This window comes from Pinus tabuliformis, chromosome 2_2 (assembly GCF_031772625.1).
Source record: "Pinus tabuliformis cultivar Carrire ecotype Pingquan chromosome 2_2, CPIR1, whole genome shotgun sequence".
Taxonomy (NCBI): domain Eukaryota; kingdom Viridiplantae; phylum Streptophyta; class Pinopsida; order Pinales; family Pinaceae; genus Pinus; species Pinus tabuliformis.
Window position 1 is genome coordinate 248,871,290 of NC_142300.1, and position 26,038 is coordinate 248,897,327.

General features: G+C 37.8%; 1 non-coding gene across 1 annotated transcript; it reads left to right on the forward strand.

Moving 5' to 3' along the window:
* Window positions 1-24,558: 24,558 nt before the first annotated feature.
* On the forward strand, window positions 24,559-24,661 carry LOC149192224 (U6 spliceosomal RNA). Its single transcript, XR_016255361.1, has one exon. It is a non-coding gene; the product is annotated as a U6 spliceosomal RNA (small nuclear RNA).
* The last annotated feature ends 1,377 nt before the right edge of the window (window positions 24,662-26,038 follow it).

The following is a 26,038-nucleotide window of genomic DNA, read 5'->3' on the forward strand; positions in this document are numbered from 1 at the left end:
TCTTTCCACACTTTTTGAGTAGTTGCTTCCTCAAATTTGGAAGGTTTAGAATCAATTGTCTTAGTAATCAATGCTGCATAAGGAGAAAATCTCTTGGGACATCTATAGAATGCATTTCCCAATGAGAAACCCAACTACCTCAAAGGAATCCCATCTTTCCCCAAGAAATAATTAAATTTGGTTAAAGGAAAAATGTTATTATTAATTTTTTATTGGCACTCCTCTTTAATGTGACAACTTTACTTGGGCAAGCAATCTTCAATGTAAGTGGAAAATTTATTTTAATATATTTAAGTATGAGTTGAAAGGGTTTTCATCAATTCGACTTTAAGGATTTTCATGGGCACTAAAGGCACCCTTTGGCACCTCATCGATTGGTATAAATAAAGATCCTTTGAGAACTCATCCACCATCTAAGACACATCAAAATTTTGGAGAAAGGTATTCTAATCTAGCCGCAGGATAGAGGAACAATCTCAAGAGAAACAAATGATGAAAAGTTTGATGTACCTTCTCTTTGATTCCAAGGTTGAGCTTAGGAAGGATGTTGGAAATATTCGAAGATCAATTATGTGCACAATTTGGTGTGATAATTCTCTACTCAATAGGCCAAAATTTTCTTTCTTTTGGAAGCAGGGTTGAGCCCTAGTATGAGGCGATTCCTGGACATATTTGAAATCAACTTCAGTCATTTGGCCACATGATATTGGAGGGATAAGACTCTGATAATAGGACTACTATTTGTATGTCAAAAGGTTTGGTAGAGTGTTCGGACCAGGCCACATTTCTTAATAGATCGATGTGACTGTTTGAGGAGGCTACAACACCTAGAAGAGGACTTTACGGGTGCCCTAAACAGGGTCGAGATTACCTCAGGGATAAATCATAGATATGATCCCTAATCAAGCACAAAATAGAGGTTGTATATATGTTGAGATACCTTGTAGACCTGGAATGAGTACTAAAAGGAAAAGGGTCAGTGTAGTGTTTGATGGAATTTGTTTCCGCACTGAAATCAGATCTATACATAAATTTAGTGCATAGGTGACGTTCCTTGTAGAGGTATGTATAATGTTCTTCATGTTAATGTTTTGTTCTAGATTGGGAAATAATTGTATGATAACTTGTATTGTAGGGAGGGAAACTAATTAGTTGTTAGAATAAACACTTGTACCGTCACTTGTGAAGGATACTATGAGCTATTAATGGGTTGTACTAAGATGCCATAAGAATTGACTTATGAGGATCCCTACTTGCAATGCATCTTATAGTTATATATGGCAAAATGACTTGTGCTCATAAGAATGATGTGACAGTGACCTAATGTCAATGTATGACAATGACATGATAGTCATGTATTCCAGTTATTTGATATTTACTTATGACAATGACCTACATGATAGTGACCTATGGTGTATGATAATGGTCTTATGATAAGTGATGTATGGGAGTAACACTTGCTCTTATGGATGGAAATGATACTTGGAAGTGATATTTGCTCTCTTGATCTTGATGAATGGAAATGATACCTTCTCTTGTGGAAGAGATAGATATTTGGGTTGTGGTTCTTGTTCTTACAATAGTGATGTCTATGATAGTGATATGAAAAAATGCTTCTATGACATACATTGATAGTGCCTTTATGACAATGATGTGTGAGAATGTATCTGTGACAGATGTGACAATGCCTCTATGATAGAGAATTGAGTTTGTGCTTTATTACCATGATGTGTATAATAGTAATATGGAGGCAACTTTGAAGAGGACCTATAACTTCCTCTTTGATGTATTTTTATACTGTCATCTCATAATGATCTTCCATGATCCAGGGTTAGCCCTAGGTGGCCTAATGTGATTAATGATGAAATACTTATGTCTCATGATATTTGTACATTATGTCTCAGCTGAAAATTTGATGAATATCTACGAAGAAGAATTTGGTTAGGTTTTCCCCCTTGTGGGGTTTTGCTATGGTCTCTTACCTAAATCTTGGTGTCTCTATCGTGTATGTTTTTCTTATATTGTTCCTTACTATTCCATTGGTTTTGTTATGTTATTGTTCTCTCTACATAATTCGCAATGGTGATATGATGTTATGGGGTGAATGTATGTATAAATTGTTGAAAAAGTTAAAAAATGCAATTATCTACAACAAAGAATAATATAGTCCTAAAAATTAACATGGGACAAGAGTTGGGTTGAAGAAAATTCATTAAGATCAACCCCATGCATACATCTCTAATGGAGTTGTTAATCAAAAGTGAAAGAGATTAATATGTTGGAGACCTAAAAGAATGCTAGGGTTTGAAGGAAACCCTAGGGAGCCTTTTTCCTTACAAATAAATGATAGGGTTTGGGAGAAACCCTTGGAGTGGTCTTAGATATGGTAAAGGAATGGGTTCTATAGCATTGGAACCCTAGTATGATTCACACTTTTTCATGACATGATGTGATTAGTGAGAAGATAGATTCAGAGTAACCCTAGATGGGCCTGTATGATTGTACGAGATGGTGTGGTGCAAATCTAGTGGTCATCTTGAACATTGATAATTGGGCTTAGATGTTGATAAAGGAGATTAAGGATACAAGTGGTGTTCAAGAGGATTCATTTATTTTTAAGGCGACATTGACATATGGTTGATGGATAGGGGTGACTCATGGAGGTAGGATCAAGAGGGAGCTGATAGCTTCCTGAAAATATTCATTAAAGAGTAATGTGGGAAGAGTTAGATCCCAGAGGGAGTCGGTGTAGTAAAATGAAGGAGCCCCTCTCATATCTAGAGAAGAAAGAAAACCCTACCTCATCATCAAGTACACTTTCATTATATTTATTTTATTTTCTATTGTTTCTCTTGATCTTGTTCTAGGGTCAACGAGTACATGAGATGGATGTAAGGATCTAGTCCTCAATATTGTGATTGAAGAGGATGCATATCCATCCCATGATTAGAATGGTGCTTGAAAATGGACAAGAGATTAGGACTTGAAGAAAGGATTGCAGTCTCCCAGGTTGATGACTATGACTAAAAGAGGCTTCCTATTAAAAGAGAGTAGACTGTCAGATTGAGTGCAACATTCTGATGAGATGATGGGAGAAATATGTCCTTCATGCAAGGAAATTTCTAAATAACAAATATGTATCAAACCTCATATGTTTCTTGATGCATTATTATCATATATATGTGGAGTGAGATTCCTCCATGATGTACTTAAGGAGACTCATGATTATGGATTTAAGCAAGTCCCTTGGGCTTGTTATGCTAGGATTGATGGACATCTAATGCAGACCTCGACCTCTCTTCATGGTTGAAGTGATGTCTTTGATATTTAGTTTTATATGCTAATAATATATTTTAGATAGGATAAATCATCTCATCTTTCAAAGCCAGAGGGAGTTGACCTCTGAGCCCAAAGGGATTCACTTCTTAAGACTAGAAGTGTAACATTGAGATACTTAGGACTTCCTTGTTAAGGGAAGTATGTTGTCAGAGACTTGGCATGATGGATTACACTGAAGTAGTTGAGAGAATCCTCTTCAGATATAGATTTGATGGATTCCATGATGAGTAGGTATTCAAATGGATCCTTGTTTTACATCGTGTACCCTAAGCTAGATAGATCATGGACATGTATATCGGGGTGCTACAAAGATAGTATTGAGATATCCTTATGGATTGATACACTTCTATGACTGAAAATACATGCCAATGTTGGTTAGGCTGGAAATATTATTAACAAGAAGAGACAATCTAGTTGTTGCTTTAGCTTGGGGTCTACCATGATTTCCTAGATGAGCCAAAAGCATAGGTCTATTGCATTGAGTACACTAGAGGCATAGTACATTATTGCTAGCATGGCTAGTTGTGAGGTAGTCTTGTTAAGAAATATCTTTGGAGAGTTATTTAAGCATGTGCTCGACATGAATGTGATATATGCGAAAATCAAAGTGGGATCTGAGTTTTAGAGGATCTTGTGTTCCATAATAGGTCAAAGCACATTGAGATTAGCTATCACTATATCTAGGATATGATGCAGAGAGGAGCAGTGAGGCTCCAACACATCTTGTTTGTTGAGCAGGTTGCTGACATTCTCACCAAGCCTTTGCTGAAAAGGACATTATAAAATTTTGAGGTCTAAAATGGGCCTCCTAAATAATTTTATAAAATAATAGCGGAAATAATAAAATAAGATTATATTACATCATCAAATTTTAGAGGGAAAAAAGAAAAAAAACTACTTTTTTCAACTCATATTTTCCACTTACCTCCCTGCGGTTTGACTCAAATTTTGAGCAGGAGCACTTGGATGCATAATTTAATTCCTCATCCAAGGAGTACCCATGTTGCATACTTTTGATGGACCCTACTACACAAAAAATGAGAAATACATGAAAAATGTGATTACAATCATTTTTTTCATGTATTTCTCATTTTTCATGTAGCAGGGTCCATCAAAAGTATGAAACACGAGTACTCCTTGGATGAGGAATTAAATTCTGCATCCAACGAGTGCTCCTATTTTAAATTTGAGTAAAACTGTAGGGAGATATTGAAAATATGAGTTGAAAATTTAGTTTTTTTTTACTCCAAAAATGGTGAATCATCACCCATGGTTAAAATCGTCATCTTGAATCCTATTATTTTTTATAAAGTTGATTTTGGTTGTACATTTTTGCTTTGAGGCCCATTTTTTACCTCAAAATTTCTCTAGTGAAGTTCTTGGTCTTTAGAGACCAACTCGAAATTATGGAGAAATTATCCCTTTTGCGAAGGGATCATGGCTGATCATGAACATTGAGCTCATGAAGCTACTATGGTTGAGGATGCTCCTTGTGAGCCATGGAAAATAGGATATGTCTGATACTTACCAAGAATGGTAAGTGTGTATCTCCCCTATTGTTAATGTAGGGATGTGTTTGATCCTTATCGCTTGTGGTAAGTGTGTATCTCCTCCAATTGTCAAGTCTAGGACTTGACTAAGTATACCCCAACATGCATTCTACCCACAACCTAGGCTTCTCAGGATTTCCACTCATCTAGCCTATGAGTGAGGAGACTTAGGTATGGAGGATATTTACCTATGGTGGATGCGTCTAGTAAATTGATCTCTCTAAGTCTGGGATGCATGGTGTTCAACCAATTGATCACAAAGGATCATGTTGGATATGACATAGGGTATGGAGGATCTTTACCACTTGTGGTAAATTTATCTCCCCTATGGTCGATGAGGATCAATCGATGGACATAGGGTATGGAGGATCTTTACCAAGGAGTGGTAAATCGATCTCCCCTATTATCTTTAATATACCTAAGGAAAATTAACAATAATAAACAAAGCATGCATAGAAAAACAACACAAAATTTCCACACAATATTAAACACCGAGAAAGACACCAAAATTTGCATAGAATTGAGCCATTTTATTATAATAAGAAAAGGGTACAATATAATCTTAGAATGTATGCACCTAGGATTTCTCAAGGTGAGCTAACAAGACCCAAGTGATGAAATCAACTGCTCATCCACTAGGAAGATGTCCCCATCAAATTCTCTATGGTTGCCCCAAAAACTACATTGTTGGCTGCATGAAACTACTGCTAGGTCCACCTCTGGTGCTCATAAAATTTCAGAAAATTAACCCCGGTATCCCACAAATAACCCACAAAAATGCAGAAATGGTTTTTCCAAATGTTGACCTCCGAAATTCAACCCAATTTCGATGCTCTCCTCAAACTGCTGGGAAAATCGACCCTCCAGAAATAACAATTTTTGAGGCCCCCAAAATGGCTGAAAAGCCCAGCAAAATTCCTTCCTGGAACTCCCCACAAGATTTAGCTCGTTTGAACACTTGAATTGGCATCCTCAAAACTCCCACGCATGGCACAAAATCCCCTTTGCGCAGGCCCATATAGTCCCTGGTGTTGGCTCGATGTGCACAACAAATTCCCTCAAATTCGAGCCAAATTAGCACTCCAAAACTCCAACAAATAATGGCCCAAATTACTCCCGGAAAACTCCATGAATTCTCTGCTCTACAACCAGCTCTTCCAAGGGATGTGTACTTCTCTCTCTACACCCAACCTGCCAGAAAAACTCCACGAATTACTCACCAATCTCTCGTGCAGCTCCCAAACAAAGTGTAGATCACCTCCTTGGGTTGGCACTCGAAGTACACCAAAGGTAGGGTGAGATTATCACATGAAAATCTTGTGTGCTCCACAACGCTTGCAGACTTGGTTCTCAACTCAAGCGTGTTATGTAAGAGAGAATGTGAAATGATCAAAAAGTGTGAAAATGATTAATGCACCTCCAATTTAGACTTGAGCCTCCAATTCTCCATGTGGTTCCCATCCATCAATTCCTTCATTTCTCTTCCCTCCATGAGTGTGTATTATCCAAGGGGAGTGTATTTCCCTTTGGGGTGGGCCACACCATCCACTAGCAATTCAATTTTCCTTTTTCCCCTATGTTGGAGCCTTATTTCACCTCACAATTGCAAGTGGATCCCTACAATCCACTTTTTCGTAAGTTGCAACCCAAAATTGAAAAAATTGATATTTCACTTAGAAACCTTGCTAAGTGGGAACATCACAGTCCTCCCAGCCAATATGTTTCTTATCCTCAAGCAACTACAATGTTGGATGTTGTAGCATCCGCTCACCCTCCCAAGTGGCATCCTCATCTGGAAGGTTCTTCCATCTGATTAGTAACTCCTCAATCTTCTCTCCCTGCTCTCCAAGATAGCCTCAAGCTCAAGAAATATATGCCCATCATCATCTTGTGGAGGTAACTTAGTGGCAGTTGTCACATGTTGTCCTAGTACCTTCTTGAGGCACGAAATGTGGAAGACATTATGCACCTTGCTCCCATGCGGAAGCTCTAACTCATATGCCACTTCACCAACTCTCCTTGTCACCTAGTATGGACCATAAAATTGTGGTTGTAGCTTCTTGGCCCCCTTCTATTTTAGCATAGAATATCTGTAAGGTTGAAGGAACAAGGAAAATAGGTCCCCCACCTCGAAATGTCTCTCAACCTTGTGTCTATCTACATACATGTTCTACTAATTTTGGGTTGTTTGCAAGTTATCCTTGAGAGTTTTAAGGATAGATTTTCTCTCTTGTATCAAATATTTGGTCCTTAGGGCCCAACACTCTCCAAAAACAAGGTCAACAAGAGATAAAGCATCATTTCCATATAAATATCAGAAATGTGGCATATCGATGGACATGTGATAAGTAGTATTGTAGAAATACTCCTCCAAGTGAAGCCACCTTGCCCAAGCACGTTGTTGCCCAGTCGTGTATTTTAAAAAATAACCCTATACCCATTTGTTAACTATCTCGGTATGCCCATCGGTCTTGGGGTGGTAGTCGGTACATGTGAGCTTTGTGCTGACCAACCTAAAAAGATCCTGCCAGAAATACCCCATAAAACGGTTGTCCCTGTCACTCACTATGGTATTGGGGAGACCATGCAATCGGAAGACCTCCCTGAAAATAAATTCTACAACCTGTGAAGTAGAGTACCTGGTTGGAATGGTGAAGAAATGGGAATACTTCATCAATCTGTCCACCACTACATATATACAATCACGTCCCTACACCATGGGAAGCCCTGTGATGAAGTCCATCGAGATGCTCTCCCACTTCCCCTCGGGAATAGGGAGTGGATGTAATAACCCAGTTGGATGAGTTAAGTCCCCTTTGTTCCTTTGGCAAGCCTTTCACTCTTGTACATGCCTCAGCACATCCCCTTTGAGGCCCTTCCACGTGAAGTTCTCTCTAACTATCTTGTAGGTCTATAGGAACCCCTAGTGTCTTGATAGTGGTGAATCATGTGTTTCATGAAGGATTCTCTCCCTCAACTGTGAACCATGAACCAAATAGATTTTCCCCTTGTATTAAATTACATCTTCCATCACACGGTAGCACTCATCCCCATGGGTACCCTACAAGATCTCAGACGCCTGTCAATCTTGGAGTACTCTACCAACAACTGTGCTTTACAATCATGGTAGATGCTCATGAGGGAAAGTGTCACGAGCCTCCTAGATAGGGCATCTGCCACCACATTATGCTTGCCCTTGACATGTTCTATGTCAAAACCACAAGCCTGAATCCTGCTGACCCACTTATGTTGCCTATCATTGAGGTCCTTCTACCCCAAAAAGTGGTGAAGACTATTGTGATTTATCTTCACTCTTACCCTGTTACCAACCAAATATTATCGGAAGTTGGCCAAAGCATGCATGATGGCCATCATCTCCTTTTCATAGATTGAGTACAACCTCTCATGACTAAGGAGCTTCCAACTCTCGAAGGCTATAGGATGACTTCCCTGTGTGACAATACTACATTAATTCCCCCACTTGATGCATCACACTACAAGGTGAATGGATGTGTGAAATCGAGTAGAGCCAATACTAGGCAACTGCTGATCACCTCCTTGAGGTGCTCAAATGTATCTTGTGCCTTGTCAGTTTATGTGAATGCCCCCTTCTTGGTCAGATATGTGAGGGGTACTGCTAGATGTGATAATCCCTTTATGAACTTCATGTAATAGGTAAAAATGCCTACAAACCCCCTCAACTTAGTCACATTTCAGGGATTGGCCAATCTCGGATGGCTATAATCTTCTCCTCATGCAAATGCACTGCATCCTCCCATATGATATGCCCTAAGTATAATATCTCGACCAACCCAAATTCACACTTGGACAGTTTCGCATAGAACTTTTGTCCCTCCAAAATACGAAGCACCTCCTCGAGATGTTGTAGGTGCTCCTCCCACATCCTGTTGTAGATAAATATGTCATCAAGGAACACTAGCACAAATATGTGCAATTGCTTGGTTAATGCAAGACTGGAAAGTGGTCAGAGTTTTGGTCAACCGAAAGGGCATAACCAAGAACTCAAAATGTCGTAGTGGCATCTAAACGTTGTCTTGGGGATATCTTGATCCCTGACCTGAATTTGATGGTACCTTGAATGCAGATCTATCTTATAGAAGTACTTGGCTCCTCTAATATCATCCATAAGCTCATCTATGTGAGGAATGGGGTATCGGTTCTTCAATATCTTATTGTTGAGGGCTCTATAGTCGATGTACATCCTTAGCGTGTCATCCTTCTTCACCAATATAACTGATGAAGCGAAGGGAATGGAACTGGGCCTAGTGTGCCCCAAAGCCAATAACACGTGAATATCTCGCTCAATCTCATCTCAGTAAACCTTGGGATGTCGGTAGGGGGTTGTGATTACTTCCTACACCCTTGGCTATAGATCAATAGTGTGCTCAAACCCTCTATCAGGTGGTCGTCCTGGTAGAATGTCTCCAAACACTACTGGGTACCTATCTAGAATGGCCTATATGTCCAGGTGTGGTTGTTGGATTCCCCCCCTACATTGAATATCCTCAACTCCATGAACCAATCTATATCACCATGCCTCAAATCTGCCTCCATCCTATGTGCTAACACTGTCTATGGGGGGTATGAGTGCATGCCTCTCAATAGAACTGTCTTCCTGTCAGGCCCTGCGAACTCCATCTCCATCTTATGCCAGTCAGTAGTAACGTGCCCAAGAGAGTACAACCACTTCACACCAAGCACCATGTTGGTGTCTAGAACATCAACCACAAAGAAGTGGTCTGTCATAGTGTAGTTACCCATCACCACTATCATCCTGGGGATGTATCTAGTTCACTACATGGTATAGTCTCCCGGCACCAAAACTAAGAATCCCTCAAAGGAATTTGTGTGTATGCCTCTCCTCTCCACCATCTAGGCATCTACGAAATTGTGGGTCGCCCCACTATCTACTAGAACTGAAACACATTGCCCCTGCATCGTACCCCTAATCCTCAAAGTGAGGTACTTCGACACTCCCTGAAGTGAAGCAATGACTCCTGCTGGTGGTGAGAAAGGTTCTCTCCCCGGTGGGGTTGGTGGGCCTCCATCTCCTCCTTTAGCCAGTAGTGGCTCATCATCTCCAACACTTATCTCTTGCTCCACATCATCCTCCATCTCACTGTCAGAAAATACCTCTATGAAATGTGCCTTACCATTGGTACACTGACATCCTAGTGCACATGGCTCCTGGCAAGTGAAGCAAAAATTCATACAGTGTAGATCTCTCTTGGCCTCGTCATCCAACTGCCATACCCTTGAATGTCTCGTTGTGGTGGGGGTTTAGTGTCCCTTCCTCTCTGCTAGAGTACAATTCTGGTGGGTATCTATGCTCTAGCCTTGGGTAGAGCATCCTGCAAGTCCCGGGCTCTACCAAATGCATCCTACAAAGTGGTGGGCCTATTGGACCTCACCTAGCCCCTCCAAAAATGAAGAAAATTCTCTTGGTCTCTGATAGATCTGGTACCATCACTGATACTCTCAGAAACTCATAGATGTATTCCTCTACACTACTGGTCTACTTGAGCTGCGTCAACTCGCTAAAGTGCTCCTCTCAGTCTCTCCTCTCAAAATACTTAAATACCCTCTATGTGAAATCCTCATAGGTTGTGAGGTCATTCATGCCACATTATGGTCAACCCATGGAACCACCAATCATGGGCTTCTCCCTCCAAGTGTAAAGTGGCAATCTTGATTGTCTCCACCTTCGTCATCTGATTAAGCTGGAAATAGACATCTAGCTTCTCAGCCCACATCTTGGCTTAGCTCTTAGGCGAGCCATCAAAATTTGGAAGGAATAACCTTCCCACTATGCGTTGCAAATTGGTGCCATGCGTGTAACCTCCTCCACTCTCCCCTTGCTCCTATTGTTGCCCTTCAGTTGGTAGAAGTCTTTTAAGGTGATGGCATCTCTAAAATCAGCCCCATAGGACTGGTACTCCACATAATAGTCTCCCATGGGCATGTCCTCCTACCCCCGTGGCCCTCCAACACCCGATGTTAGAAACGTAGGGATGGTTGATCTGAGTGGGGTTCTAGAGACATGAGGCACATTGCGCGGGTTTTCTTCCTGGTGGTGTGAGGTACTTGAGCCCTCACTCAAGTGTACATCTCCTTGAACACCCTTTCCCTTCTTGTTATTATTGTTTTGCTACCTCAACTCATCAATACCCCTATATAAGTCATGGATAGCATTTACGAGATGTTGGGAAAACTCCTCTTCTATACTCACTCTATCATTTAGGTTGTCCCCCATATCTGGCCTCTCAACCTCTGGCTCAAGGGTCTCTATATAAGAAGTAATATGTAGCCTCCTTTCCTTGCTTCTGTACCTCTACCTCCTATACGTGATGTTCTGCCTATCCTCTCATGTCATAGATTGATGGTTGTTCCCACAGGTTGAGCCAATATTATGAGCTCTAATACCACTGTAGTATCCCTAAGGAAAATTAACAATGATAAATAAAGCACGCATAGAAAAAAAGCACAAATTCCACACAATATTAAACACCTGGAAAGACACCAAAATCTATGCAGAATTGAGCCATTTTATTCTAATAAGAAGGGGGTATAACATAAGCTCGAAATGTATGCACCTGGGCTTTCTCAAGGCAAGCTAACAAGATCCATGTGATGAAATCAATTGCTCAACCACTAGGAAGATGTCCCCTCAAATGCTCTACCTTGGCCCTAGAAACTACACTGTTGGCTGTAAGAAACTACACTGTTGGCCCTAGAAAATTTCAGAAAATTAACTACAGTCTCCCCACAAATAACCCATCAAAACCTAGAAAGGTTTTTCCCAAATGTTGACCTCCAAAATTTGGCCCAATTTCCATGCTCTCCTCCAACTATTGGGAAAATCGGCCTTCCAAAAAAAAACATTGTTTGAGGCCCCAAAAATGGTTGTAAAGCCTGGTAAAATTCCTTCCCAGAACTCTCCACAAGATTCAGCTCATCCCAAAACTCAAATTGGCATCCTCTAGAGAACCACGTGTGGCATGAAATCTCCTCTATGTAGACCCACATAGTCCCTGGTGTTAGGTCGATGTGCACAACAAATTCCCTCAAATTCAAGCCCAACTAGCACTCCAAAACTACAGCAAATAATGGCCCAAATTACTACTAGAAAGCTCCATGAATTCTCTTCTCTACAGCCAACTCTTCCAAGGGATGTGTACTTCCTTCTATGTGCCCAACCTGCTAGAAAAAATCCACAAATTACTCACCAATCTCTCGAGCATCTCCCAAACAAAGTGTAGATCACCTCCTTGGGTTGGCACTTGAAGTCCACTGAATGTAGGGTGAGATTCTCACATGAAAATATCACGTGCTCCACAACACTTGCAAACATGTCGCTCAGCTCAAGTGTGTTATGTAAGAGTGTATGTATAATGATCAAAAAGTGCCAAAATGATGAATGCACCTCCTATTTAGCCTCGAGCCTCCAATTATCCATGTGGGTCCCATCCATTGATTCCTTGGTCTCTCTTCTCTCCATGAGTGTGTTATCCAAGGGGAGCGCATTTCCCTTTGGGGTGGCCCCCACCATCCACTAGCAATTCAATTTTCCTTTTTCCCCTATGTTGGAGCCTTATTTCACCTCACAATTGCAAGTGGGACCCCACAACCCACTTTTTCCTAAGTTGCAACCCAAAATTAAAAATTGGTCAAAACTGATATTTCACTTAGAAACCTTGATAAATGGGAATATCACATTGTCATTGGATATAGGATTTGGAGGATCTTTACCCTAGTGATAAATTGATCTCCCTTATTATGATTCTTCTTCTTTAGATCAACACATCATTTTTTAGCTAAGATGAGATGAGATGAGCTTCTCTTATGTTGATACATGTACATCCAAGATGAGACACATGGTACATCTAGAAATTCCTCCCTAGCTGAGAGGGAGTGTTGAAATTTGGGGTAGCTATGGAATGGATTTCCCCAAGAGAAAACAAACTACCCCAAAGAAAGAAAATCTTTCCCTAAGAAGGAATTTAATTTGGTTAAAGGAAATATGCACAATTTTTTGTGATAATTCTCTACTCAACAGGCCAAAATTTTCTGTATTTTTGAAGGAGGGTCGAGCCCTAGTCTGAGATGATTTCTTGAAATATTTGAAGTCAAATTTAGTTATCTAGCCATAGAATATTCGAGGGCTAACACACTAAGAATATGACTATTCTTGATATTCAAGATGTCTGGTAGAGTGTTGGGACTACCCTGCATTTCTTAAGTTATCAATGCAACTATTTGAGGAGGCTACAACACCTAGAATAGGGTTGTATAGGTGCCCTAACCAAGGAAAAGATTACCTCAAGGATAAATCACAGATTCGAGCCCTAATCAAGTGTAAAACAAAGGTTGTATAAATGTCAAGATACCTTGTAGATCAATATTGGAATGAGTACTAAAAGGAAAATGATTAGCATAATGTTTGATGGAATTTGTTGTTGCATTGATATCATATCTATACATAAATTTAGTGCACATGAGATGTTCCTTGTAGAGGTATGTATATTGTTCTTCATGATAATTTTTTGTTCCAGTTTGGGAAAGAATTGTATGATAACTTGTATTGTATGGAGGGAAGTGGGTTAGTTGTTAGAATAAACCTTTGTACCATCCCTTGTGAAGGATATTATGTGTTATTAGTGGGAAATCCTAAGATGCCCTAAGGATTGACTTGTGAGGAGCCCTAATTTATATGGTAGGTAGGATGTAATTCCTCTTCAAATCCAAAATGGAAGGTTCATAGAGTTTAAAATTCTCTGCAGTCACTACCAAGTAAATATGCATATATGGGGGTAGATTGAGTTTGTAGGCATTATCTCCCGTCTTATCCATTATTCAAAAGGGATATATGATAAAACCTTGATCTTCTTACTAGGAACCTATAATATTTACTTGTTAAGTTGTAGATAAACTTTGTCTCCCACTTTAAATGAATTATTAGTTTTGTGTTGATCATGCCTTTCCTTATAATTTTCCTATGACTTCTTTAATGTCTCCTCTACTTGCACATGAATTTGTCTAATATTTTCTATGAATTTCTCCTCTCAATTCTTCTCTTGTGATGTCTTCCCTCACTTCTCTTGTTGTCCATAAGAAACATCCAAGGGTGAAGGTGATAAATACACAAAGAAACTTGCAAAAAAAGACTTACCAATAGAAGTGTGGATTGTTGATATATTATAAGAATGTTGAATATATATTGGATTTTCATCCCAAATTTTTAAAGTCTTCTAATTGTAACCCCTCCAAAGCTACACCAAAGTCCTATTGACTACTTCTCTCTATTGATCTATTTATGAATGAAATTTTGTTGATCTCTTCAACTTAATGTACATATTCTCTCAAAGTGTAGTCCAAAAGGCAATAATAAATCTAGTATCCCTATTTGAGATGATGCTCCTTGGTAACCCAAAGTGCACCCAAACTTCTTCAAAGAACATTTTTATTTCTTCTTATCCTTTGATGGTATTTTCAAGGCATAAGAATGCACATCTTGCCATACCTATCATCTACCACAAATAAATAGTCATGCCTCTTCCTATTTGTTGGTGAAACACCCATAAAATCAATGAAAATGTTTTCCTAAGGTTGAGTGGGTACATGTAAGGGATGGTTACATAAATATTTCTTTATATCATTGGTCTTATTGGTACAACAAATTATGCATTTTTAAATATACTTTGATACATATTCTTGCATTCTAGGCTATTACATATACCTTTGTAAGTTAGGAACTATTTTGGAACACCAAAATTTCCTACAACCATGGAGGTGTAAGTCTTTATGATAAGTTACAATCTATCACCTTTAGGAACATAGAGCTTGTCTAACTTGTAGAGTAACCCATTATGGAGATGATAGTCAACCTTATAGCCACCTTTGTCTACATGACTTTGGCCTATAGCTATTGAAACACATCCTCGAAATCTTCATCTTTCATGTGTGCCTCTTTGTATGCATCATGGGTAAAAGGCTCCATATGTGAGTGTAATATTGGATGTGAGTGGCTTTGAAATCATGTCTACAACCTTATTAATATTGTCCTTCATAAAATTTATAATTATAGATGGAATTCTTACAAAAATCCCTATCCAATTGTAATGTTTAGTTTATTGAATCTTACTTTGGGCTTGCAAATATTGCAATGGTTGGTGATTTGAGTGGAAAATGGTTTCCTTTACCATTAGATAGTTCTTCCACTTCTTAATAATTTAAATTATGGCATAGAGTTCATTATCATAGGTAGGGTAGTTTAAGACACCCACATGCAACATTTCATAATTATAGAATACCAACTTCCCTACCTGCATCTAAATTATTCCCATAACATACATGCTTGCATCTCCCTCCACTTCAAGAGGTTTCTGAAAGTTTGGCAATGTGATAAATATAACTTCACTAATATTTCATTCCAAATCATAAAATTTCTATGGGAATAATTTGGAATGAGTGTGCATGTTATGGGAACGCGTATTATAGAATATTTATTTGTGGGATTTATCTTGCATTCCCTTCCACTGTTCACATACTCCAAATACACCAATGGATACTGAGAAAACTCACATTTCTTTAGGTTATCTAACAATTGGTTCCTTTTCAAAGTATTTAACACTTGTATGAGATGTGATATGTGCTCCTCCCAAGTAGATCTATAAACCAATATATCCTCCAAATACACTAAAACAAATGAATCTATATATGGGCACAATAAATCATTCATCAGCCTCTTAAATGTAATTGGTGCATTATATAATTAAATGGAATTACCAACAATTCATACAAACATTTACTTGTCTTGAAAGTGTTCTTCTAGGCGTCTTATTCTTTGACACGTACTTGGTGGTATCTTGTTTTTAGATCCAACTTGGTGAAGTAATTTGCATGTTGCAGCTAGTCTAAAAAATTGTCAGTCTTGGGAAGAGTGTACCAATTCTTGTGTTTAATTTTTTTCAAAGAAATTTAGTTGATACATGTATAACAAGTCCCATCCTTTTGAATATGATTATAGGTGACCCGAAAGGTTAGGTTCTTGGACACCAATCCTTACTCTAGTAGTTGTTGCAACCAATACTTCACTTAATTTTCTTCTAGAGTAGACTATCCATGCAACCCAATATTTGGTAATGGGTATTCAAGAAACCATTGTATCTCATACTCTACTTTCCTCTTAGGTGGTATCCCTTTATGTCCCTAGAACACTCCTTTGCATGTGTATGGAAATTCCTCCAATCAATTTTTTTTTTTCTCTTTGGTACATCTCTCCAAGAATACCTTTGTGCTTATTGATTCATTACACATATTATTCTCTCATAAGAAAAACAACACATATTTCTTAATGGAACTATTTAATTTTTTGGCTTGGTTGACACTTAATAGTGAGATATTTAATTTACGTTTGTGCGTATTGATGTAGTAGGACTTCCCATCCTTTATCAAGAGGTATTGGTTTTCTCTCAACATGAAAATAACACCCCTCTTACAAACATGTAGGAGCTTCTAATCACTGCACTACATATGTCAAGGAATGCTACATATAACTCCACTCCATCAATAAAAGTTGCACTTACAACAAATTCGATATTATATTATTTCTCAAATTTAATTTATTCATGCTTGTTGACCCACCCTAATGGGTATATGCTTCGATGATTAAAAACCTCCAACCCAATTAACTAGATCAATTGCTATGAGGTTTGTTTATGAACTTGAATCGAATGGAGCATCTGCCTTGGTATTTTTGACATGGATTTTGATATGGAAAAAATTTATTATTTCCTTCTCTTCCTTTCGATAAAGGATACTCAATTTAACCTCCTTTTGCATTGAAGTGTAAGAAATATTCTCATTCACATCTTAATTTCTCTCTACTTGATTGCTTAAATCCATGGGTAGAATGATCTTCCTCTTGGAATCCTTCTTACAGTTCTTAGAGTTTAGCTCTAGATGTACTTTCTAACACTTTTCTTTAGACCATCTATATTGTAGTGGTTACTTGGATCCTTTCATTAATGTTTAATGGATGCCATCTTCTTCTCTTTCCTTTCCACTTCTTTCCTTTCTTGAAAGCATCTTGGTCCTCTCTCTGTTTGGAACCACTTGGATATCCCTTTTTGGGCCTATATATTCTAGGTACTATGCTTGAACACATGCCTCATTACATAACTTTGTCTTAAAGAGAATCATTTTATTTCACAAATGATTGTGTTTACCCCCAAAATACTTCAGCACATCTAAATTATTGGGAGGAATACCTAACATGATAGCCATTTTTCTGAAATTTGGTTGTGTACTCTTGCATGCTCTACCCTTGCCTTTTCCAGAATTAATGGTAATGGATCCATTCATCCTCTACATATTGAATAAGGTAGAACTGGGACAAAATAAGGGGTTTGAAATCCTCCCACTTAGTTACTAGTAGATCAACCTTTGGACTAAGTGTCTTTGTGTGAATTAAACACCAAGTTAAGGCATGGCCCTCTAACTTTAATTTGGAAAACAAAATATTTTTCTTGTCTTCAGTATGGTGGACATTAAAACAAAATTTAACTATTTCAACAAATAATTCAAATTTACTATATCGATCTCACCTTGGTGAAGCTTAATATCCACTTTCACTTCCACTTTGAATAAAGACTATGGAGGGGTAATAAAAATGGAACTTGAATCTTTCTCAAGTTCTTTTCACCTTTTTTGGGTCTTCATTTTATCTTGGTTTCCCTTATGATACAATGTCTTAGTTAAAGCTTCCAACCTTCTTGAATGGTTGGTGCTTGCTAGATAAATCTGCCATGAGGAGGTACGTATTGTGAGAGATATCAATGACTTGCACTCCCAACCTAAAAAATCTCTCTTCTACTAGATCTCAAGGTTTTATGTGAATAAATCCATCTACCATGGCTAGGGTTTCATGACATTTTCTTAAGCCAATTCCTATATCCTACAATTTTCTTGCAAATACCCCAAATAAAATTGCTCTCATACCATTAAGATCTATAAATTGTTGTGGATATTCCATTAGAATAGTTTTTCACAACAAATCTTATAATATTTTTAAATATAGATTACACAAGTTGATTTCCTTAGGTCTCATATTTGTTCTCTAACTTATGGCTCAGATTTAAGAAATAACTAAAATATGAAAATAAAAGAACATGCACAAAATACATTCTATCCATACAAATGAACTCAAGATTTACCCTAGGAAACCTAATAAGGGAGAAAACCTAGCTAGAAGGTGAGGCCTAAGCTTTCCTCTCTTTGTTTTAGTTATCAAAATGCACATAAAAAGGAATGGAAACTCATTACGAAGTTAACCTTTGGCACTGCAACCAGAATGATTATTATAGAATCTCCCTCCTCTTTGTTACGGTCTCAAAGTACCACCACTAGGTGCATTTTTTGCTTATGGAACAAGTACAATGAAAAGAGTGGAACCACTTCTCCTCTTAATGACCTAGTATTTAACATATCCCAGTAGCCATCTAAAGTTAGATTTTTGAATCCCTTAGACCCCAATTACTGATAAGGTTTTGGACTTTCTATAATCTTATTGAAATTCCACATGTGGCTAGCCCCGCATGTGTCAGTAATGGGGGTTGATTTGGTATCCACTTATATCATGGTGCTTAACAAGGTATATCAACTTGTGGAAGGCATAACTTTCAGATATGACCTCTAGTCGAGGTGACTCTTACACAATTGGAAAGGTATCAATGTATATAATATTGTATCATCATTTAAGTAATCTTTTACACCAAAAAATATACCATTAATGACTAAAAAATGGCTATTGAATATTTCATATGGTTTTTTACTCTAATTTTCCAAACTAGGTCATGCTACTAAAATGGCCTTGCGAGCTCATCCCTCCAATTTTTCTCCACTTAGAAAGTAATGAGATAAATAAAAAATTGTATGTTTATCCAATCTAGATTGGAAAATTCAATCTTATTTAGATTGTTATGATCTATAACAGATAGCTAAAAGGTCATCCTCTATTTGATTTCTTTTGCTTGTGTTTATAAGATAAAACCTTTGTTTCCTTCATCTATTTGTAATGCATTTTTTGAAGGCAATTTCAACCTATATACAAGTGGATTGTGTATGATTTTTATGGTCAATTACCCAACACTTAAGTGGCATGTTATTAGCAATGAATGTGCATGAAATTGTATGTAAAGAATGGTGAATTTCTACATTTAATGGTGAAGATGGGGGCCATGATGGTTAAAACATTAGTATTGTTCACAGATTTTGAATGCATGCCTAAATCTTGTTGAAAGGTCTATATGGCAGCATTGAATAGTTTGAAACCCTAAGTACATATGGAAACTTTCAAACTTGTTAATAAAAGTATAATGCTAGTATTGATATTGTTGTTTGTGATGTTTGAATATATACTTAGTTTCGTTGTAAAGATTGATATCACATCCTTTTGGGGAGGTTGAAACTCAACTCAAAGCATGCATTCATTTTGTTAAGAAAGGATATATAGGCCAAATATTAATAGATGATGTTCATGATATTTGAATGTATATCCAGTGTTGTTGTAAGTATGACATAACATCCTCTTGGGTGGGTCAAACTCTAGCTAGAAGCATGTATACATTTTGCTAATAAAAGATATAAAAAAGTTACCAACTTAATAAGAACATTATTGAGTTCTCGTTTTTTTAGAGGTCACATGTACTAGCTATTTTTACCTTGAATCAAAGGGTGATGCTACTAGTGACACATTTTTTTATTGGTTGGATAAAATTGGCACTTGTTTGACCCCTAAATGGAAAAATTATGCTACTAGTATGACCATTTTTATTTTTGCAGTTAAAATTATGAATTAATTTAAAATTTGGCCTGGACAGCTAGTACCATGAAAAATAAAAAACTTAAAATCAACTTTGTATTCAAAGTGGTTAATATTTTTAATTGATTATTTTTTTTTTAATAATTTACATTAAAAAATAAATAAATTTAGAGATATATATATATATATATATATATTCATGGAGGGGAGAAAGACACCTAAAACAAATTTGAAAATAAACAAAATTTTAACTTTAAAAAAACCCAAAAAATTAAATAAAACTTAACTAAAACTTCAAAATAAATAAATAAATAACAAAAAATGGAAAAAATAATATATATATATATATCTATATATATATATATATATATATATATATATATATATATATATATATATATATATATATATAAACTAGAAACATAGATTGCCCACCGGAGGCTTTGGATTGATGGTGAATGGATATATTGTTAAGGCACCCTTTACAAAAATTCATTGATTCATATATATATATATATCCAAGAAATACCATGTGAGATGGTGAAAAAGGAAGAGTCATGCTTTATTTTAGCTTTTCCCTACCATGATTTGTTTTTCCAATCATGGGGGAAGGGGAAGGACTTGCCATGCCATATTTCCCCCCTACTTGATTCATTACTTAACCCATCAGAAGGGATAGTGAATCCACTCCTCTCTAGTAGAGTATCCGAATGTAGGGTAGCTTAATCCCCAACCTCAATTGTTGTTGATAAACCTAAGGGACTCAAGCGCATTTAAATTTGTCACTTGTCACCTCCTCATCAATAACATGGTGAATGATTCAAATAATTGAGCTAATCCTTAAGACTAAAATTCCATAATAATTGTAGCTTCCCCATTGAGAACATGCCATGTTAAGTGGAATTTTAGTCATGAAATTTTATCCACAAGGAGTAGCTCAATCAATTACACCATCCACTTGACACATCATGTTTTTAATGGGGACGCAACAATTATTATGGATTTTCATCCTTAAGGATTAGTTCAATTAGTTGAATCATCCACCATGTTATTAATGAGATTAAAAAAATGACAATTTCAAATTTGGTTAATTCCCTTGAGTTTATCAACAAAAATTGTGGTGGGGATTAAGCTTCCCTACATTTGAATAATTTGCCAAATAAGAGTGGAGTCACTATCCATTTTGATGGATTATGTAATGAATCTAGCAAGGGGAAAATGTTGGAAATACTGGTGGTGGGGGGGAAGGGGGGCGGTGAATCAATGTTTAATTTTTTCTTACAATTTAGTATCAAAACCATTAACTAATAACATCGCATCGAAGGAACACAAGATATATATGAACAATATATTTATATTACAAGGGAAGCTACAACTTCCAGTTTACCAGCTAGAATTAGAAGGGCTACAACCCCAAGATACTTACTAGACGTTACTAGAAGGAGATACAACCCATGGTTTACTAGCATCCACTAGAAGGAGGAAACAACCTCTTGAAGGAAGCTACAACTTCCTCCTTAGCACTAGCTTGCCACCCTATAGAATAAAATATAAAAAAATAACTTCTCGGGTTTTCGTACCAAGGACAATGACCCAGTTACAATGCATTCAACTACCACGAAAGTAACTTCATACCTAAGGTCATCAATATGAAAAATGACCTTACTCTATCCTTAACTCAACAAATTTAACACAAATTGCTCCAAGACTTCAACAAGGGTTGCTCAAGACTTCAAATATTTTCTCCAAAATAAGCACCAAAGGTCTACTACAAATATCAAAGTTTTCTCCAAGAAATATTCTGCTACAAATTCAAGACATACTCCAAGATAAAGTCTGCTATAAATTGCTAATTTCAAATCTTAGTGACAAATTCCAACCATGGGACGAGATTCAACTTTTCGAGAGGACCAATTTTGACTATTGAAGTGCTCAATTTGGATAAGCGAAAGTGTATTTTTGAATTAAAATCCCACATGTGCATATTTGATTAGGTCAGCCCTAAAGCAAATTGGACACCCTTGGAAGGCTATAAATAGAAGTGACCTCAACCTCATTTGGATATCATATTGGATCATTCTTCTATTTCTCTTTATTGTTTTGGGTTCACACAGGTATGAGGCAAGGTTACGGAGGAATGAGTTCGCACGAGGGTGAAATTGTAGGGTCTGAAGCTTGTATCTTTATTTTAGGGATTTGGGTCTCAACCGTAGGCATGCCACAAAGAAATATTGGTTGCAGCCACATGTTGGCCTGCTCATATGTGAATATGAATCCTTTCAGTCGCACACACAACACGTCCTCCCTGTGGATGGAAACTAGGGTTTGGTTTTTCAGTTGACTGCAAATTTCATTCATTGATTGTAGGGTTTGGAAGTTTACTGCAAATAGTGACAGTTGATCATGTGCTTTTGAATCAGGGTTTTGAGTATTAGCATGTAGGAATTTACAGGGTAAGTTCCTCTAATATAACACCAAAGGACACCACTCACAAACAGATCATAGATCAGTACACCAATATTCTTGATGTGGTTAAAACCCTCAAAGAGGGAAACAATCCACAATCTGAGCCAAAGTAGCCACTTCAGGAAATTTATTAATGTGAAAGAAAGAAAATTTACATAATCTTATCTCATGAAAGGTCACTCTACAAATGACTCTCCATGCACTTTAAATAGAGATCATGGACCAATCAGGTGTTAAGCCATGGATCAAGTGTAGGTAATACCGAGGAGAGAATGAACCGTCAAATCATTTCTTGTCTAGAACATATCATGGCTGTCGGATTCTAAGTTACAAAAGTACATAGTAAAGAAACACACTTTACCTAACTCTACACTAAAACAAGCTATACTTAACTATTCCCTATGTGTCAGAATATCCTAACATCCCCCCTTAAGAAAAACTTGGGATAGGATTGAAGGATGTACAAGTATGACATAATAGGAGAAGGAAGGGGGCATTAGAGCCTATCCCCCCTTAGTGACAACTTCCTGAACTCCAACCATAAATCAAAGTTTAGTAAACTTCGCCTCTATGAGAGCCTTTGTAAAGATGTCTGCAACTTGATCATCGGTTGAACAATATTTCACTTCAAGAACATGGTCATGAATGAGCTTTCTGATGAAGTGCATGTGTAGTTCAATGTGTTTTTTGCACTGATGTTGGATTGGATCTTTGCATAGTTGAATGGCACTTTGATTATCACACCAAAGTGTAGTCAGATGTTGCTGCTGAAAGCCAAACTCTAACAGGATCTGACGAAGCCACAAGGCTTCCTTACTAGCTTCTACGGTGCCACGATACTCTGCTTCTGCTGAAGAAAGAGAAATGGCACTTTGCTTCTTGCAAGCCCATGTAATAGGCCCAAAACCAAGAGTGAAGACATAACCTGTAGTAGACTTCCGATCATCTGGGTCACCAACCCAATTGGAATCAGTGAAACCAACCAATAGAGGAGATGCTTCTACACTGTAATGAATCCCAAACTAAATTGCACCTCAAACATAATGAAGTATTATTTTAGCTTCTTTCCAATGAATTTCATGTGTGTTTTTCATAAACTGAGCAATAAGGCCAACAACAAAGGAAAGGTCAGGACGGGTATGGGTCAGATACAAAAGTTTTCCTACAAGATGATGGTATAAGGTAGCATCAACTTCAGGGGAAGTACAAGTGACTGAAATTTTGGCTCCAGACTGAAGGGAGAAGGGGTTGGCTTACAGTCTTACATGTGAAAGTGGTGTAGAATATCACAGGCATACTTGGACTGGGAAAGGGAAATACCTTCCTTGGATTGCAAGACTTGAAGACCAAAAAAATAATGCAAGTATCCTAAGTTTGTCATTTCAAACTGCTTTTTAAGGCTAGAATTCACATTGTTTATAAGGTTGGGATCACTACCAGTAAGGATAAGATCATCAACATAAAGAACAAGAATGATAAGAGACTTACCCACTTTCTTGGTGTAGAGAGTATTATCAGAATGACACCTAGAAAAGTTAGTACCTAAAAGAAAACTATCCATTTTGGCATTACAAGCCTGAGGGGCTTGCTTGAGACCATAAAGGGATTTCTTAAGCTGACATACAAGGATGGAGTCTGTTTGTATATAGCCAGGAGGTTGTTCCATATAGATTTCTTCATGCAAGTCCCCATGCAAGAAGGTAGATTTAACATCCATTTGATGGACTTCCCATTTGAAAGAGGTAGCAAGGGAAAGAACAAGGCGGATAGAGTTAATTTTGGCAACAGGGGAGAAGATTTTAGTATAGTCAATGCCTTCAACTTGTGAAAAACCATTAGAAACAAGATGAGCTTTATGTTTATCAACTTTTCCATCTGGTCCAAACTTGGTTCTATAAACCCATTTGCATCTAACAAGTTTTCATCCCTTTGGAGGAGGAACAAGATCCCATGTATCATTTGCCAATAATGAACGATATTCTTTATTCATAGTTGCATCCCAATCTGGATGGACTGAAGCTTTTGTAAAGGTGTCAGGGCCATAATTCATTGAAACTTGAGCCAGTAAAGAAGAGGCTCTATCAAACTGAGAATGTGTACATCGCTGATCTGTAGGATCACCTGCAAAAGAACTTGCTGCATCCTGAGTAGAACAGACCCATTTTGGAAGCTGAGGAGCTGAAGGAGGATCCTGAGAAGGTGGGGGAGGATTTTCATCCTCGTTGTCATCATCTGAAGAAGAAATATTTTTAGAAGTAGAAGGGATAGAGAGAGGTGGCACATCCACCGAAGTAAGCTCGTAGGCCGATATATTTTCAGCAAACTTTACATCTCTACTAATGATAACATTTTTGGACTTAAGTCTCTTTGGAGACATCCGATAAAATTGGAATGATACAAAGAAGATTAGCATGGCCCCTGCATAAGGATGACATGCACAAATTGAGAAATGGTCCAAATTTTTAAATTTATCCATAAATATAATCTATAAGAGGATAAGAACTAATCTAGAAGGTTCAGGAATGGTTACTTTCAAGCACGTTCTAAGAGAACACAATAAAATGGCTGACAATTATGCAAACAAAGCAACTGAAAGAACTGAAGGAACCACCAAGGAAAATGAAGAGATATATTACAATTCAGTTCCATAGACCAAATCAATTGTCATGAGAAAATATTTACTCATTAAAAAAAAGAATGAAAACTACCAAAATATCCTCAAAAGGACAACAACAAATCATCGGGAAGATATTTCAAAGTAACTCTCAGATGGAAATCACGGGCTCCCCATCAAAAAATCTGGAGAAAATCAACATCCAACTCTAGCCCGAAGACCAAGGAGGATCGTGATCCTATTTGAATGAATGGCACAGTAAACTGTCTCATCCTTGACAAACACCGATGCAACTCTCCTCCTTTAAAGCGTAAGCATTTCAACACTCCTCTCCGCTGTATTAGTGTTAAAATTATCTCAATCTCTCTGTTTTAGTTATCGCGCAGTGCCATCAAAATCCCTCCCGTGACACCCCTCACCTGATCCTCCATCTGAACTCTTCACTCAGCACTCTCTTCCCATATAATCTTCATCCTGAGCCTTACAAAAGCTCTCATCCTCTGTTGGCAAAGAAGCCCAAGAAGCGCTCGTCCTATCCTCTCCTCCACCATTCTCCCTCACACCATTTCGACCTCTCCACTTCATTACTCGCAGACACCAATAAGCTCACTGCAGGCTCTCCATCCAAGTGGTCCCAGCGCTCCTCTTGTCCCACAAATCGTGCATCCCTGAGCTCCTCACCCAATAATACTTTGTCAGCCAGCTTCTGCTCTGTTTCCTCCTATGATTCAAAGAAAGGGCAACATATCTAAAAAACAGCAGCCCCTCTAAATCCAGAAATCAACAGACCAGTGCAATACAAAGATAGCAGAGGGAACATTCTAGGCAACAGAAATCACAGGAATAGCATTCGCAAAAGGAACAACAACTACATCAAAATCACAGAGAAGGAGTTGACAAAGATGGAATTCAATCCAATTGAGAAAGAAACAAGGAATGACGGATGTGCAACATGTAAGGAAAACAAGTTTATGATCAGCAGGTTCCAAGATGCTCTTCAAGACCTTAAGTCAGAAATGAAAATGGAATTCAGTTATCAAAAGAGAAATATGGAAAGCCAGAAAGCAGAGATAATTGCACTCAAGAACAAATGTGTGCACTTGGAGGAAGTGGTAGCCTACATCAAATCCTCCAACCTGAGCCAGGAGGGAGAAAACTCAGTCCACCAAGGCAAGAAGCAACATTCCTCCCAGGAACAGTCAGTCCATAAACCCTGAAAAACAACAA